At 43.5% G+C, this 13,182-nt stretch overlaps 1 protein-coding gene across 4 annotated transcripts in view; it reads right to left on the bottom strand.

Annotated features, from left to right (window-relative positions):
* Positions 1-13,182, bottom strand: part of PHF24 (PHD finger protein 24) — a 93,749-nt gene that overhangs the window by 20,670 nt on the left and 59,897 nt on the right. Inside the window, exon 1 of one of the 4 annotated variants that reach the window (XM_008955197.4) lies at positions 4,115-4,289. The exons of 1 other annotated variant lie outside the window; for it this stretch is intronic. The gene's annotated coding sequence lies outside the window, so the exon portion shown is untranslated. Of the gene's footprint in view, positions 1-3,434; positions 3,941-4,114; positions 4,290-13,182 lie in introns of those variants that run through there. 2 more of the 4 variants (XM_034967363.4, XM_034967364.3) reach the window with 2 other exon arrangements.

The following is a 13,182-nucleotide window of genomic DNA, read 5'->3' on the forward strand; positions in this document are numbered from 1 at the left end:
TTCATAAACTGTAACATGCTATCTAAATAAAAGGTTCTGTCATTACTATCATAGGAAGGCAAAAATGTGGTCAGTTTACACTCAGAGTATATGGGCAAAAGTAATTTTGGCAGGGCACTGGCAGGAGGGCTGAATGTGGCTGCCAGAGGAGGCATAGCACAGCAGCTGAGTTTCAGTGATGCTTGGGAAAAGGCATACTCTATATTGGTTCCTGTGGATATTCTGTAATGCCATAATTTCCCCCTTACTTTTCCTACTCTTTATAGTGAATGATTAGAGAAATGCAGACTGATTCTATGTGAACTCCTCAAGGGCAAGAAACTCTCATATTTATCTAGCATAGTGCCTGGCAAGTAAGTAGCACTTAGTAAATGTAAGTGAGTCTCTGAGGGGATTGCTGGAGGAGTGGGGAGAATGGAGGGGATGTGCTAATGGAAAAAATAATCATGTCTTCAGCTGGACACTGATGGTCTTGGTTTCTTGGTCCAAAGCTGGCAAGCAATTCCTGTCAGAATTTGGTCATTAAGATTGAGGGGTGGAGTGGATAATGATATTCCCATCAGAAATGAATAAATCAATTTGGGACATGAAGATAGCAGAAGCCAAGCAGCACTGCTGGAGAGAAGCATTTGGGACTAAAAGATAATAGATTCTGTAGCTAAAGAGAAGGGAAACTATTTGCATGAATGTGATCCACTTAGGAACAGGTGTAGTGGAAAAAATTGCAAGGAGTCAGGGAAATGGGCCTGGGGAGGTCTTACTATCCATGTTGAAGGAAAGGAATGGCAAATGTTAGAAGAAGACAATGTTAGAAGATTGGAGAATATGTGAAAGATCAAAGGTTGAGAAATCCAGACAGTAAAATCCAGACACATTTGGGTACACTCAAATGAAACTGGGTGAGCCGTTCTCTCCCCTTTTATTTCCCTTTGGAGAGGGCATTTTTGAGAAGGTTAAGGCCACCTGGTGACATCTTTCGTGCACATTCTGGAATGATTTGATTTGCAGACTCATGCTGTGACTAGGGAGAGTTAGGCTGTATTCTTAGGAATTTTGAAATCTTAATTTTACCCAATGCTGGACATGGGGAAGCTGATATCCAAGGTCCAAGATTAGGGGAGAGCCTGGATCCATTTAGTGATTTTTCCAGGGTCATGAGTGGGTGTGATAATAAGCACCCTCAACAAAAGACCAATTTAGGAATAAAACCTCAGTGACAAATCAATGATCTGGAACAAAGATCATATCTTCAGGTTTGGTCCTTCTGACTTTCTTTAAATATATGCCTACCTATTTATTCTGATCTGTTAAGCTGATCAGATGGGTTTGAACTGAAAGGGGGATTATAAACAACTTTACAATGGGGAGGTCCTAACCAACATAAACCTTTGTCGGGGTTTACTCCACTGAGTTGCGTGCAAGGTAGCATCACTGAGTTAAAAGAAAAAAAAATCTAACAACTGGTAAACTATGTTGTTCTGTTTTCCCACTAGCTTGGTCTCTCTCCTCACTATGTAATTCCAGGAGCCAAAGGAAGCCACTTCTGTTCAAGGAGGATTTAACTAGGTTTGACTGTGTGGAAGAAAGCAGGGAAGGGGAGCAGGAAAACCCTTCCAGAATGGCTCTGTAATGAATATCATTGCTTGGCCCTCTCACCACTCCGTTTTTGGACAAGAAACCAGAATCCATCCTTGGGGCTCAAAGTTGAACTCTTGGGATTCAGCTAGAATGAAAACAACGAGGGGGCGAGATGAGGAGGCAACACTATGTCTGGCGCAGACCCTTTGCGCTCCCCCTAACAGACTCCCAGTGAGCCTTCCTTGGCTCTGCACCTTTCCTGTCCTCCTCCTCCTCATGCAGAGGCACTCTTGGGCAAAAGTGTCCTGAGTGCTATCTGTGGACCATTGTCCACCGGTGCATGTAGTCAGAGGGTCACAAGGACAGTGTGGATCGTGCTTCCTAAAAGTGATCCTGTCTCTCCTTTCTCTCCTTCGAGTATTCTGTAACAGGTAGGGTGGTCTTGGGACACTCCATCCACAGAAGGGTCCCCCTAGATCCCCAGAGCAAGCCCTGTCAAAAACCACACCCAGAGGCCTCAATTAGGTCCAGAGCCACCCCAAGGCATCATGACAGTGGGACTGCCAGTGAAGGAAGCCACACCCTGAAATCTGGGGATTCTGTGGAAATCAGTTCCTGCAGCAATCTCATGGCCAGTTAAACTGTCCTCATCCACTTATTTAATCATCACATTTACTGAGCTTGTACCATTGCAAAACCCTATGCTCGGCAGGCACCTTAATGCAACTTATTAACAAATATCTATTCTTTCTTCTGCTGCTCCTTAGTACTTTTTCCCAAATAAAATTTGAAAAACATTTTATGATTATGTTTTTCATCAGCTTTGTGACCTTGGGCAAATTGCTAAACCTCTCTGAGTCTCAATGTTTAAAAGGGGATAATTTCACAAAGCTGTTGTAAGAGTTATATGAGATGTTTAAACATACCTAGTATACTGCCTAGCGTACTGGTGCTCAACAATCCTATACAACCTTTATTCCTTCCTTCAAAGGCCTTTCCCTCCAGGACCTGCCAAAGTCAGTTATTCCACCTGATCTTACTGCTTCCTTCTGCACGGTCAAACCTAGGGGCTCAAATCTCCTATCTTTGCTTTAGAGGCCTCACTGGTCCTCATCCTCGGCTTAGGGCCCTGTGCTCTCGCAGCAGTTTCTGTCTCCATTAAAATGCAGCGTGGAGCAACTGGGCTACCATGGAGAAGAAAAATCCGAATGGGGAAAGAGGAGGAATGGAAAGAGGCTGCAGCCCTAGAAGGCTCCCACCTCTGGGCCACGGTGTGGGGATACAAGTAAGGGCACATGGAACCCTACAGGGATCCCGGTCGAGGCCAAAGTCCTTGGAGCCGTGGGAAGTCACTCATGGATCCCATGGGAGGATCCCCCCTCCCCAGTCAGAGGTTGCTTCCCACAGTTCTAGGGCACAGTCTCAGGTCCTCCTTTTCTAGGGAGCCCTCTGGGGGCTCCACCACCTCGAAGCTCCTGCGGCTCCCCTATGTTCCCAGGTGGTCTTCCATTGAGCCAGCTCCAGAGACCACCCTTGTGCCTGCTCCCACAGTGACACAGAAGGGCTCTCTGGGGCCAGTCCCCTCCACGCTGGCGCTCCCTATGGCAGCAAATGCAGACAGCGCCCCGGGAGTCCATTCCCACAGGGGGTCTTTATGGGGGCGGCTCCCCACAGCACCTCAGGGACTCCCCCAAGGCGTAGAGGCAGCAGTTACTCGGGGTTCATCCAATGACACAGGGGGGCCACCTTGGAGGCGGCTCCCACACAAGCACCTCAGAGTCCCGGAGGACTGTCCGCGGCCGCAGACCCGCCCCTCAGGTGACGGCCCGGTCCCCGCCGCCCCCGCCCCCGCTTACCGGGACCGTCCGGGTGCGGGACGCGGCTCCGGGGCGGCGGACTCTACACCGCGGGCCCCGCGCAGCCCACGGCAGCCCGAGAGCCGGCGTGCTGGGCCGAGCGCCGGCAGCAGGCGGCGCGGGCGGAGCGGCAGGCTGAGGAGGCGGCGGCGCGCGCGCCCGGAGCACACCCACCCGCCCCGCGGGGCTGCGGCGTGTGCACCCGCGCGAGGTGCCCTGGGCCGGCCGGTGGGCGCGCCCCGCCCCGCCCAGTCCTCTTGCGCCTCCAGGAGCCGCCCTCGCGGCTCCGCGGGCGGCGGGTGACCGGCGACGGGCGCGCGGGCGTGGGGCGCCGTGGGAATGCGGGAGGACGGCGGACGGCTCCGATGAGCAGACGGCCCAGGTGCCCGTGGGTGCCCCCCACGAGCGCCTGGCACTGCGGCGCGGGGACTGCGCCAGCAGCCGACTGCGGCAAGGGCAGTGCCCGCCCGGAGGAGGCGGCCCGGAGGGGGCGCCTTGGGGGCGCTGGGGCCGCTCACCGCTCGCGTTCCGCGCCGGGGGGTTGGAGGGGGAAGGCGGGGTCCGGGTGGATGCCGCCACCAGCACGTGCCCGGGGTGGGGAGAATGACTCATCCAGCAGGGCCTACCAGCCGTCCCCCGCAGGGCTCCGGGCTCACGACCCCTGGCACTGGGGCACTCACCTTTGCAGTACCCCACTGGCCTCCGGAGGGTCCCAACGAACCTTCACATAATCCTCGGCTGGCCCAGCCTACCCTATGCGCTGTTTTCTGGGATTATTGGTTTTTCATCTCCAGCAGCGAGGCTGTGCTGTCGTGTAACCCACTTTTTGCTGCAGCAACCTCATCCCTCACAATATCCAAACAGCTAGCTTGTCAGAAGGCCAGCAATTCTGAGGGCTATAATGTGCATTACACCAAACTACATGCTTTGAAGAGGGCAAGAAAAAGATAAAATCGTAAGATAGCCAGCAACTAATTATAAGGAAAAATGGAAGATATGCAAATGATATGTCAAGAGCCCTTTAATTTATATTAATTGCATTTACATTTTTAAAATACCTTTATTTTCTTGTGCATTCAATTTATTTACCTCAAATATAATGCATGTCATTTTTTTGAGCGTCTAGTATTTGTTACATACTGTGCTAGGTACCCTGGTGGGATATAAAAAAGAAATTTTGCCCTTAACATGGAATTTACCAATAGAGGATATAAGATAAGTATGGTATATTTCTATCACTTTAAAAGACGAAGTGCCAGGTACTATTCTAAATAGTTTAAATATGTTGTCATTAATTTTCACACCATCCCTTTGAGGGAGTCTACTGTTAGTTTCGACATTTTGCCAGTGATGAAACTGAGGCAAAGAGAGGTTAAACAACTCACCCAAGGTCACATGGCTAATATGTGATGGAGGTGAGACTGAAATTCAGGTATTCTGATTTCATACCACAAGCTCCTATTTCTCAGTCCTGCCACTGAGAAAGGAGAGGCTATAAACCATTAATATATGGAGTTCTAAAATTAGTACTTATTAGTTCTAAAATTAGTGCTTATTTCTCAAGAGACACTATGGTTATTTTGCTTGTTGTGAAACTAGCACTAAAAAGCAGACTGAGCCTTCCATATAGTCTGGGGGTCCCCTAACTTTCTTTAGAATTACATCATACCGACAGTTTCACAGATAGACTTCTCTGAACTGTTTTTAGTAAGTGTTTTATTTCTAGGCTGTCTGATGGGCTTATATGGAAAAGGAGGTTGTAACATCATCATATAAATCTCTGTCGGTTAATTCCTTCCTTCATTCAAAAAAATTTATATTGTGGCCAGGCGTGGTGGCTCACGCCTGTAATTCCAGCACTTTGGGAGGCCAAGGCAGGTGAGTCACCTGAGGTCGAGACCAGCCTGGCCAACATAGTGAAACCCCACCTCTACTAAAAACACAACAATTAGCCAGGTGCAGTGGCACGCGCCTGTGGTCCCAGCTACTCGGAAGGCTGAGGCAGGAGAACCTCTTGAATCCAGGAGGCAGAGGTTGCAGTGAGCCAAGATCACACCACTGCATTCCAGCCTGGGTGACAGAGCGAAACTCCATCACACACACACACAAAAGTAGATTGTGTATCTGTAGCATGCCAGGCATTGTGCTGAGAACTAGAAAGGGTGCAAATAAGAGTAAGACACAGTACTTTCCCTCAAAGAACTATAATCTCATAGAGGACAAGCATTGACAGAGAACCATAATCATAATACAAAAGAGAAAATCAGTGTGCGCAATAGAGGAATGAAATACAATGGAAGTTCCAAGGTGGGAGAGACAGATTACTTCATGAAGGGAGGTACTTGGGTTAAGGATAATGACCATTTAAATTATTGTTGGTATTAAAACATTAAAAGTCATATCAAAATTTATCAATTTCATTTTTTAATTACATGCAGTTTTTCTCATGTTGAAGAGAGACAGCTTTTACTATGTTATTGTTCAGAGAATGGAGAGGTTAGAAAGTGCAAACTTTTTGGAGGTAGTTTATGCAAGTGGAGGACACAGAATTATGCACAAGATAAGATTTTCAAGGTCAAAGGAATAGCAAAAGAAAAAGCAAGGTGGGATTGAATAAGGTTGGTCTGGGGGCAGCTGGGACTCTGACAAGGTGAAAGGGTTGCTAGAGAGCAGCCTGTACCACTTTTTTTTGAGACAGAGTCTCATTCTGTTGCCCAGGCTGGAGTGCAGTGGCTTGATCTCGGCTCACTGCAACCTCCGCCTCCCAGGTTCAAGCGATTCTCCCGCTTCAGCCTCCTGAATAGCTAGGATTACAGGCATGTGCCACCACACCCGGCTAATTTTTGTATTTTTGGTAGAGACGGGGTTTCGCCATGTTGGCCAGGCTGGTCTTGAACTCCTGATCTCAGGTGATCTCCCTGCCTCGACTTCCCAAAGTGCTGGGATTACAGGCGTGAGCCACTGCGCCTGGCCCTAGCCTGTACCAACCACTCTTAACTGTTTACAAGGTAGGGACTGTTTTCAACTTTCTTTTTTTTTTTTTTTTTTTTGCATATTCTTTGGCTATGGGAAACATATGCCAAAAATATTCTGAGGTGGTCTGATTTCAGATATTTATGACCATAAGTTTTTGGGCTTATAAGATTGACAAATACGGTTACCACCATGTTAATGTCTAGAAAGTAGAGAATATTGTTCTGGCTGGGTATGGTGGCTCACACCTGTAATCCTTGCACTTTATGACAGCGAGGTGAGAGGGTCGCTTGAGCCCAGGAGTTTGAGACCAGCCTGGGCAACATAGCAAGAAACAATCTTTCACCTCCAGCAGCGAAGCTGTAGCTGTCGTGTAAAATTATGTTAAAAAAATAATACTTAAAGAGAATATTGTATGCTCAACTAATATTTAATAAAAAAGGAGTTGGGAAAGGAAGGGAAGGCTATTTGATAAGTAACTAAATTCTTAGATGTTTTAATATGGTAGATAATAGAGAGCCTCTATAAGTTTTTGTTTTTGCTTTTTGAGACAGGGTCTTGCTCTGTCATCCAGGCTGGAGTGCAATGCACTATATGTTTTTTTTCCTTATAAGTTTTTGAGCAGAGTAGTAACATCTTAAGGACCATCCTAAGCATTTAGAGTATTATCTTTTAGATAAAGGACTGAATGAGAGTGTGTATGATCTTTTGTCTGTAAACAGATTGTAAAAGTATAAACATGAAGATGAGACTAATTTCTCTTAGGCCTTAGACAAAAACCTGTTGGGATATTAAAGAGACTGTGGGGGGAAATCAGAATGCCACCAAACTCTCTGTTGTCCTCATATTCTGATGGTGAGCTCATATAGAAAAGAATCTGTGCAACCTTTTTGCTTGCAATACACATCTCTTGGGGCCACTGCCTAGCACACAATTCCCCCTTTGTTGTGAATGGCTTCAGTGCACAAGGACAAAGCCCCAGTGGCCTTCTCAGATTTAGGGCATTCATCCCTTGGCTGCCGCTAATTGATCCAGAGGTAGACACCCAACCAAAGTTGGTGCAATTATACTCACTCAGGAACTTGAAACTCCAAACACAGAAGCAAAGAGCCTGAGAATTGTGATACGTACATTAGTGACAGTGTGTCCTGAAGTGAAGACCTACCCACTGCTGCTGTGGGTCCCTGCTCTTCCTACGTCTTGGTTCTTCTGATCCTTCCATCCTTTTTGTGTGTGTGTGTGTTTGTTTGTTGAGAAAAGAGTCTTCTATGTTGCCCAGGCAGGTCTCAAACTCCTGGGCTCATGCTATCCTCCTGCCTCTGCCTCCCTAAGTGTTGGGATTACAGATGTGAGACACCATGCCCAACTCTTCTATCCCTTTGAATGCTTCAGCCAGCCTGTGGGTTTCCATTGCTTACAACCAAAGGGTTTTTGTTGTTGTCATTGTTTGTTTGTTTTAAGAGAGAGGGTCTTGCTCTGTTGTCCAGGCTGGAGTGGAGAGGTGCAATCACAGCTTACTGCAGCCTTGACCTCCCAGGCTCAAGTTATCCTCTCACCTCAGGCTCTCGAGTAGACATCATACCTGGCTATTTAAAAAAACATATATTTTTTTTTGTAGAGATGGGGGTCTCACTGTTGCCCAGGCTGATCTCAAACTCCTGGCCTCAATCGATCTTCCCACCTTGGCCTCTCAAAGCACTGAGATTACAGGTGTGAACCGCCACACCTAGCCTAAAGGGATCTTAATAGGGTTGAAATAGAGTCACCAAACTGTAGATGAAGAATCTGGGACTAAATTGGAATCTCCTGGTGCAGTAAACAATACTAAAATGGTGTTGACATCTAATCAGAGCTTGTATCTTCACTGCAACAATCCCTTAATACCTGTCCTACCAAAGAAACACAAGCCCTGGGCTTCTTTGTTATTAGGATTGGCACTTAAAAATCGTGAGTATAAGGCTGGATGCGGTGACTCACACCTATGATCCCAGTGCTTTGGGAGGCCAAGGTCAGAGGATCACTTGAGGCCAAGAGTTTGAGACCAGACTGGTCAACATAGCAAGACCCCTGTCTCTACAATAAAAGATAAAAAAGAAAAATTAGCCAGGACTAGTGGCACATGCCTAGCTACTCAGGAGGCTGAGGTGGAGGATTGTTTGAGCTCAGGAGTTCGAGGCTGCAGTGAACTATGTGTTTTACAAAAATTTGCTTCCAATGTGTAGTTTGTCCTTTCATTCTCTTGACAGTGTCTTTTGCAGAGCAAAGTTTTTAATTTGATGAAGTCCAGTTTATCCATCCTGTCTTTTATGGGTTGTGCCCTCAGTGTCACATCTGAGAACTCTTTGCCCAACCCACGATCACAAAAGATTTTGCCCTTTTAGGAAGAAATGAAGTTTATACTTTTATTATTTACACTTAGGTTTATGATCTATTTTTAATTAATTTTTGTGTAAGGTATGAGGTATAGATTGAAATTCCTGATTTTGTATATGGATGTCCAGTTGTTTTAGCACCCTTTGTTGAAAAGACTTTCTTCATTGAGTGGCCTCTCTGCCTTTTTTGGATATCAATTGTTCATGATCACAGGTATTTGCATATGTCCAAATTCATCAAAGAGTATATATTAAATATGTGTAGTTCTTTGTATGGCAATTCCACTTCAATAAAGCTGTTAAAAAATAAATTGGCAATTTTTGTGTGGGTCTATTCCTGGACTCTCTATTCTGCTGTGTTGATCTATGTCTCTATCCTTTTGCCCATACTACATTGTCATCTTCATTAGTATAGCTTTTTAGTAAGTCTTAAAATCAGTAGTGTGAGTCCTCTTTGTTCTTCTTTTTTGAAATAATTTTGGGTATTCTAGTTCCTTTGCCTTTGGATATAAAATTTAGAATTAGCTTTTTGATTTGTATTAAAAAATCCTGGTGGCATTTTAATTGGCACTGCGCTAAATCTTTAGTTTGGGAAAAAACTGTCATCTTAATGTTGACGCTTAAAATCCATGAATACGGCATATCTCCCCATTTAGTTAGGTCTCCTGTGATTTCTTTTATTGGTGTTTTATAGTTTTCTGTATATAGATCCTGCACATCGTTTGTGCAGTTTTTAGTTTCAATTTCCAATTGTCCAAATAGCTAGTATATAGATGTATACTTGGTTTTTGTTTTGCCCTTGTATCCTGTGACCTTGCTAAACTCACATATTAGTTCTAGGAGCTTTTGTGTAAATTATTTTTCATGCAGACAATTGTGTTTTCATGCAGACAAAATGTGTTTTCATGCAGACAATTGTGTTCTCTGTGAATAGAGACTATTTTAATTATTACTTGCCAATCTCTATGCTTTTTATTTCTTTTTCTTTCTTTACTGCACTGTCTGGTATTTCTAGCATGATGTTGAATAGGAGTGGTGAAAGCAGACATCTGATCTTAGGGGGAAAGCATTCAGTTTTTCAACATTAAATATGATGTTGGTTGTTAAGTTTTGTTGTTGTAGAAGCTCTTTGTTAGGTTAAGAAAGCCTCAAGGTGCCGAGGGTGGCCTCCAGCCAACAGCCAGCAAGAATCCAGAGCCTTCAGTCTTACAGACACAACAAAATGGATTCTGCCAACAATCTGAGTGAGCTTTGAAGTGGATTCTTCCTCATTTATATTAACTTCCTATTGCTGCTGTAACAAATTATCACAAACTTAGTGGCTTAAAATGACACAAATTGCACATGTACCCTAAAACTTAAAGTATAATAAAAAAAAGACACAAATTTATTATCTCACAATTCTAGGGGTCTGAAGTTCAAAATGAGTCCTATGTGGGATAAAATCAAGGCATCAGCAGGGCTCTATTCCTTCTGGAGGCTCTTGGGAAGAACCCATTCCTTGTCTTTTCCAGCTTCTAGAGGCCACCTGTATTATTTGGCTTGTGGCCCCTTCCTCTGTCTTCAAAGCCAGCAATAAATGGTTGAATCTTTCTCACATCACATCACTCTGACTTCTATTGTTACATCTTGTTCTTTGAATCTCTTTCTCTTATAAAGACACTTATGATTATAGAGCCCACTGTATAATCCAGAATAACCTTCCCATTTCAAGATCCTTAACTTAATCATATCTGCAAAGACCCCTTTGCCATATAGTGCCCTTGTACTATAACATATTCGCAAGTCCTGAGGATTGGGACATTGACATCTTTGAGGGACCACTATTCTGCCTACCCACTAGTCAAACCCCCATATGAGAATACTGGCCAGCCAAAACCTTAGTCGCAGCCTTATGAGACCCTAAACATAGCACCCAGCTAAGCTATGCATGAACTCTTGAACCACAGAAAGTGTGAGATAATAAGTGTATTGTACTATGTTTGCGGTAATTTGTTAAGGAACAATAGAAAACTAATATAATAGGCATATAATTGTTCATAATGTTTCCTCATTATCCCTTTAATATCTGCCCTACAGACCTTATTTCATTCATGAATATCCCTTATTTCATTCCAGATATTGGTAATTTGTGTCTTTTTCTTTTTTTCTTAGTCTGGCTAGAAGTTTGTCAATTTTATTGGTCTTTTCAAAGAATCAGCTTTTGTTTTATTTGATTTTCTCTATTGATTTTCTGCTGATAATTTTGTTAAACTCTACTTTACCTTTTCAATTTTCCTCCTTATGTTTGCTTTGGGTTTTGTTTGCTCTTCTGTTTTTAGTTTAAGGTGGAAGCTTAGCCTTTTGGTCCCAAGATCTTTCTCCTTTTCTTTTTTAAAATCGAAATATAATTCACAGGTTATAAAATTCACCTTTTTAAAGGGTACAATTCGTGGTTTTTAATACATTCGCAGTGTTGTGCAATCATCACCACTATCTAATTTCATAATATTCTTCTTTATTGATATAAACGTTCCCAAATTTTGATATATTTAAATTTCTCTAAATTAAAAATATTTTCTTATTTCCCTGGAGACTTACTCTCTGACACATGGGCTATTTAGTAGTGCCTTGTTTAGTTTCCAAGTATTTTAGGTTTTTCACAGCTATTTCTCTGTCATTAATTCCTATTTTATTCCATTGTGGTCCAAGAACATACTCTGCATGATTTCAATTCTTTTTTTTTTTTTTTTTTGAGACAGAGTCTCGCTCTGTCACCCAGGCTGGAGGGAGTGCAGTGGCACGATCTCTGCTTACTGCAACCTCTGCCTCCTGGGTTTAAGCGATTCCCCTGCCTCAGCCTCCCGAGTAGCTGGGACTACAGCAGTGCACCCCCATGCCCAGCTAATTTTTGTATTTTTAGTAGAGACGGTGACCAAGCTGGTCTTGAACTCCTGTGACCAAGCTGGTCTGGAACTCCTGACCTCAAGTGATCCACCCGTCACCAGTCAATTCTTTAATATAATTATATAAATTTTATTTTTCATGTGGTTATTATTATTTTTAACCATAACTGGCTTATGATTTCTTTCTTTCTTTTTTTTTACTCTAAGTACTGGGATACATGTGCTGAACATGCAGGTTTGTTACATAGGTATACATGTGCCATGAAGGTTTGCTGCACCTATCAACCCATCATCTAGGTTTTAAGCTCCGCATGCATTAGGTATTTGTCCTAATGCTCTCCCTCCCCTTTCCCCCTGCCCCCTGAGAGGCCCTGGTGTGTAATGTTCCCCTCCTTGTGTCCATGTGTTCTCATTGTTCAGCTCCCACTTATGAGTGAGAACATGCGGTGTTTGGTTTTCTGTTCCTGTGTTCGTTTGCTGAGGATGATGGTTTCCAGCTTCATCCATGTCCCTGCAAAGGACACGAACTCATTCTTTTTTATGGCTTCATAGTATTCCATGGTGTATATGTGCCACATTTTCTTTATCCAGTCTATCACTGATGGGCATTTGGGTTGGTTCCAAGTCTTTGCTATTGTAAATAGTGCTGCAGTAAACATACATCTGCATGTGTCTTTATAGTAGAATGATTTATAATCCTTTGGATATATACCCAGCAATGGGATTGCTGGGTCAAACGGGCATTTCTGGTTCTACATCCTTGAGGAATCAGCACACTGTCTTCCACAGTGGCTGAACTAATTTACACTCCCACCAACAGTGTAAAAGCATTCCTATTTATCCACATCCTCGCCAGCATCTGTTGTTTCCAGACTTTTTAAAGATCACCATTCTAACTGGCGTGAGATGGTATTTCACTGTGGTTTTGATTTGCATTTCTCTATTTATCACCTAGAAATATGGTTTATTTTTGTGAATATTCCACGTGCACTTGAAAATAATTTTGTTGGATGGAGTGCTCTTTAAATTAGGCAATTAGGTCAAATGGGTTGATAGTGTCATTCAGGTCTTCTGTATCCTTACTGATTTTCTATATACTTGTTCTATTGATTAGAGAGAGAGGAGTGTTTAAATGTTCCAGTATACTTGTGGATTTGACTTTTAGTAATACTAGTTTATGCTTTAGCATCTGTTATTATGTGCATATACCTTTGGATTGTGATGCTACCTTTGGGAATCAACCCGCTTATCATTATATAATGTGGCTCTTTACTCCTGGTAATAGTTCTTGTTCTGAAGTCTACTTTGTCTAATGTTAATATAGTCGGTCTAGCTTTGACTTGCCATGCTATGTATTTTCTCATATTTTAACTTTTAATCTATCTATACAAGTTGAGTATCCCTTATCTGAAATGCTTGAGAGTTTGGATTTTTTCAGACTGTGAAATACAGTCGTGTGTTGCTTAACATGGGGATAGGTTCTGAGAAACGTGTTGTTAGGTAATTTCATCATTGTGC

The sequence above is a fragment of the Pan paniscus genome, chromosome 11, assembly GCF_029289425.2.
Source record: "Pan paniscus chromosome 11, NHGRI_mPanPan1-v2.0_pri, whole genome shotgun sequence".
Lineage (NCBI taxonomy): Eukaryota > Metazoa > Chordata > Mammalia > Primates > Hominidae > Pan > Pan paniscus.